Below are 4,393 nucleotides of genomic sequence, written 5' to 3' on the forward strand. Positions count from 1 at the left end.
TCAAGCCAAATTAAAGTAGAAAGGCAGGTTTATTGGGGGCTGCTCTCAGGTGGTCCCAAGGAACTGAGCTAGGGAAGTCAACATACAGACAGACAAAGAAGAGGGGCGTGGGGAGAAAGAATGTGGGTACACAGAGAGGGGGAATTTTGGGGGTGGGAATGGAGGGACCTAAATGTCTGGATTATATAAGGAAGAGCTTCTGGGGAGGAGAAGCTCAGCCTCAGGGCTGGAAAGCTCATACACTCACTGTCTCTGTGTCTCTGTGTCTCTGTGTGTCTGTCTGTCTGTCCCTCTCTTGCACTCACACATACTCTCCATGGGGTGGTGAGGCTGAAGTGTTCATTGTTTGCCTGACAAGCAGAAGGCCCTAGGTTTGATCCTCAGCAGTGCAAAGAAAATAATAATAATAATGAGCTGACTTGATTAAATTAAATCCCCTACTGCGAGTTGAGAATGTAGCGTAAGAGAGCACGCTGAAGGCACTGGGTTCAATGGCCAACCCCAACCGTGAAGTCAACTAGCGGGTGCCTCTGGTGTCTTAGCCAGCTTTCTACCACAGTGGCAACCTAGCTGGGGAAGTCACTGTGGAGGACAGAATCTTGATTTGGGCTCAGAGTGTGAGAGGCTTCGCCCCTGGTCATCAGCTGCATCGTATCTGGCATGGAGGCGAGTTGGGAGGCAAAGCTGCTCCTCATGGAGGCAGACACACACTCTGCTTGCATCCACAAGGAGGGGCAGGTGGGAGGGGCCGAGAACAAACACAAACACACCCTTCAGAGGCACACTTCCAGACACTTATTCCCTCCCACCAAAGCCCACATCCTAAAGCTTCTGTTGCCTCCAAGAATTCATTAAGGTCGATCCCACCCAGAGGCCCCTCCTCTGAACATCACTGCAGTCGGAGAGCAAGCAAACAACCACATGAGCCTTTAGGAAGACATTTCTTCGCCACACCGTAACATCTGCCATGTGCAAGGCCCTGGCTGTTCCCTAGCACCATGAGAAAACAAATAGTTTCAGAAGTAAAATAATTTGGTGGGAAGACTTAACCCAGTAAGGACAATTGCAACAGTAAGGGTGAAAGTCTTACTGATTCCTTCCACAGCTTCCAGCCATCTTCTCTGGAGCAGTGCTGGTTCACACAGGCGCTGCACCGAGGCTGAGCTAGGCTCTGTGCCCAGGGCTTCAGCACACTAGCTCAGACGCCACACCTGAGATGGAGGAGCTAACAGCACAGGAAGTTGAGGATGAGAGAGGGGTGGGTCTTTTACCTACCCTTCTCTCTAAACCCCCAGGCACTCACCGTGTATAGGGCCCTGTACTGGGCACTTAGACATGACATTGCCTTTGCCCAGGAAGGAAGACAGATGTGTGAAATATTCTCGTTGATGGGGTTAGAACACAGCACTCATATTACAGCTTAGGTCCTGAGGACTAGGGACAAAAGGAACAAAGAAGCTTCGGCAATAAATATCACTTCTCCCATGACACCCCTTGGCTAAGGACAGGCCCCAGGAGCAGCAGTGGACCTCAGAGGCGCCTATGTGGGAGACAGCCTCTGTGGCCTCCGAAGCAACAATGAACAAAGACTGTCGCCTCTCTGGGAATAGCAGGGATCTGACAACAGCCCGGTGCGGGTGCGTTTCATCAGTGTAGACATCCTTTCTAGGCTTTGAAGCCTGAAGTACTCTGCTTTGGCTGTCTACACAGATCAAATAAGCTGGACAGCTGCCATATCTAGACTTCGCTTCGTGGCTAATCCATAGTCACAGCCGGCCCCGTAACAATCCGACCAAGCCATCTGAGCAGAGGCAAAAATAATTCTCATAGGCAAAGATAGGCAGCTCCGAGTTGGAAACGTTAACCCCTCACTGCCTCTCGGAAGAGGGCGGGGATCTTGCTAGTATAAGGGGGAGAGGGAGGTTGTGGCCCTTCCCAAAAGCTGTTAGCTACCCTTTCCGATTCCGGAGCCCATCCATGACCGCTGATGAGAACTGGCTTTCAGAGAGGCAACCCCGTTTCAGCCTGAGGAATAGGATCTCCCCACTGCACAGGAAGCACCTTTTTAATCACAGGGTCATTCCAGGGGGAAACTTACACCCATCTCCCTATGTCCTCCAGAAATTCTTGTCTCAGGTGCCAACAGGAGCGGCCATCTAACCACAAATCCAGAAGCCGAGGGGCATCGCTAACAAGGATGAAAAATCTATACTTGAGTTCTAACATCTACTTCATGCCTAGCTGTGGTTTCCATGGAAATAGACATCTGCTCTAGGGAGAAAGGTGTGTGTGGGGGTGGGGTGGGATGGTATAAATGCTATAAAATAATCAGTGTTTTGAAGGATTAATTTTTTTCCTGTCACAACATTAATAGAAATATGAGATTTTTTTGGTGTGGAAATTTCTTGTATTTGGGGAGAAAAAAAAAGCATCACATGGGTGGGATCTTCCACAGACATCTCCAGATCCAGCACAAAGACTTCAAGACAAAGTGCTGGTTCAGAAGGTCCCAGACCTCTTGGCTTTGGAGGTCTTTGCCCAATTGTGTTACCGCTGCTTGTCAGTTTTCAGAGAGGGACTGTCTTCATTCCTGTCCAGTGTTTAAAATGATTTCTGAGACCAATTCAGAAAAGGAAGCCGTTGTGAGGCGTTTGTGAAAGAGAAAAGCCTGTCAGTGTGAAGAAGCGGCCCTGCTGCTTGCACACCAAGCAAGAACCACTTAGCCGGGCTGGGGTGGGGACAGAGGGAGACCGACTCCACGCAAGGGCGATTGTTGGAAAATATGCCTCTATAAGCATATTTCAGGCAATGGTGCTTTGCGAGTTTCGTGCTTTGTGTGTTGTCTACTGTCTGTATAATACACTTTTCATTGTCCTGTACGCCTATTGTATTTTTATCACTGGTACTTCCCCATGGGTTAACCAGATGTAGGATTCTTTTAAAATTAGGACTGTGTTTCCACAGAGGCCATTGTTCGTGTGGTTTAGCCTTTGGGAGCCCAAACCCATTAATAAAATAGTAAACTCAAATTAATAAAGCCCTCCTGCATAGGGTTTCTGAGCAGGTGCCTTCCACCACATGGGGAAGCAGGGCTGGTCAGCAGAGAGGAGGGGTCTAAGAGAGACAGGGTCAGGCTAATTTCTTTTGTGTCTCTGCTATAGTTCGGCTTTATCCAGGCCAGAGGGAACTGTGACCTTGTGGCTCCTTTTGTTTACATTCTCAAAGAGAGAGCCCAGCCCTGCTTTGGAGAGCACGTGCTTCCAGAACAAAAGCGGCGCTCTACTGCAGTCAGTGTATCTAGAACTGCCATCGCTCTTTTCCTTTCCTGTCACCTCAAGTCTTTGGCACTCCGTCTGCCTTTAAGCTCAGTGGCTTTGTTAGACCCAAGATCAGATTCCAGAGCCTCACGCTGTCCTGCATAGATTCCAGGGTTTCCAGCTCGGGGAGCTGAGGATGGAGAGAATGCAAATTGCCAAAGGAAGGACCACGCCCGCCCGGGACCTGTCACCACGAAACGGGTTAGCGACTGCGAGGTGGCACTACAGGTGACACGCTGGCGTGTGTCCATGGAAGGACGCCGAGGAGAGAGGACCGTGCAGGGGCGTGGGGTGGCATTGTCTTGTCACAGGGCAACCGAGCGAGCTGTGGCATCAAAAGGGACACTGCTTAAGGAGCGAACGAGCTTCGTGTGGCTCGGCAGAAAGCGTCCAGTTGGTCAAGGTCTAAAAGACCGAAGTAGGTTATGACCCGACCCCTCCCCTGCGCCTCGCCTCGCCCTGCACTTTTCCTAGAAATGGAGTCCCGTAGCCTATTCAGACCCGTGGCCGCGGCCAAGTACTTTTCCGAGCAGAGACCCCGGATTTAGTCCGGGCTCACACCTGCGGGGGAGACCCATCCCAGGAGCGCCCCACCCCTTGCATTGTCCTCCTGCCCCACCGGCCCGGACTACACTTCCCGAGATGCTCTGCTCCAGAAGGGCGGACCCTCCAGGCTTGGGGGCGGGACCGGCACGTGCCGTCACACTCAGCCAATGCGGAGCCCCTGGGCTGGGTCACGTGCCGCTGTTTGGCGCTTTTGTGCGCGCCCAGGTCTGTTGGTGCTCAGAGTGTGGCCAGGCGGCTGGGAGCGAGCAGGTGGGTGCATCCTTGGCTCGGGCGGCGGCGACGGCGGGACGGGGACGGGGGCACTCGGCGGGCCCCCGCCGCGGCCGCGGGGAGGGCGGGGGTCCCGGGGTCCGGCGGGTGGCGGGCGTCCGTCTTTTGTGTAGCGCTCGGGCGGAGCCTCGGCTTTTGTCCCTGCTCCCCGGGGACGCGGCTTGGTGGGGAGGGGTCGCGGCCAGCTGTGAGCCTCAGCCGCGGGGGCGAGAGACAATAGGGGGCGTGGGCCGTCGCCC

At 53.2% G+C, this 4,393-nt stretch overlaps 1 protein-coding gene across 1 annotated transcript in view; it reads left to right on the forward strand.

Moving 5' to 3' along the window:
- Positions 1-4,046: 4,046 nt before the first annotated feature.
- Stmn1 (stathmin 1) overlaps positions 4,047-4,393 on the forward strand; it is a 5,905-nt gene continuing 5,558 nt past the window's right edge. The window contains exon 1 of the mRNA XM_055611099.1: positions 4,047-4,133. The gene's annotated coding sequence lies outside the window, so the exon portion shown is untranslated. The remainder of the gene's footprint in view (positions 4,134-4,393) is intronic.

This window comes from Psammomys obesus, unplaced genomic scaffold (genome assembly GCF_907164565.1).
Source record: "Psammomys obesus unplaced genomic scaffold, mPsaObe1.curated_primary_1811, whole genome shotgun sequence".
Taxonomy (NCBI): Eukaryota; Metazoa; Chordata; class Mammalia; order Rodentia; family Muridae; genus Psammomys; species Psammomys obesus.